The sequence below is a fragment of the Ursus maritimus genome, unplaced genomic scaffold (genome assembly GCF_017311325.1).
Source record: "Ursus maritimus isolate PB19 unplaced genomic scaffold, ASM1731132v1 scaffold_35, whole genome shotgun sequence".
Classification (NCBI taxonomy): Eukaryota; Metazoa; Chordata; class Mammalia; order Carnivora; family Ursidae; genus Ursus; species Ursus maritimus.
Window position 1 is genome coordinate 10204587 of NW_024426119.1, and position 379 is coordinate 10204965.

Consider the following 379-nt stretch of genomic DNA (forward strand, 5'->3'; position numbering starts at 1 on the left):
TCCAAGGGTACTTCTCTATATAACTATGGTATATTATTGAAACCAGGAAATTGACATGTGAATTAAGATATAATTCATATCGTAAGATTACCTTTTTTAAAAAAATAATTTTATTTTTTTAAATAATCTCTTACACCAAATGTGAGTTTTTGAACTCACAACTCTGAGATCAAGAGTCACGTGCTCTACCAACTGAGCCAGCCAGGTGCCCCCCAGATTACTGTGTTAAAGGGTACAATGCAGTGGGTTTTAATACAATCCTAGAATTGTGCAAACTACCACCACTAATTGGACCACGTCCTCGGAGTGCCATAATATCACTCTAAAGACCAGAAAATCTGATGTTCATTTTTTAATCTGTTTAGCTAAGTCAGAGGTA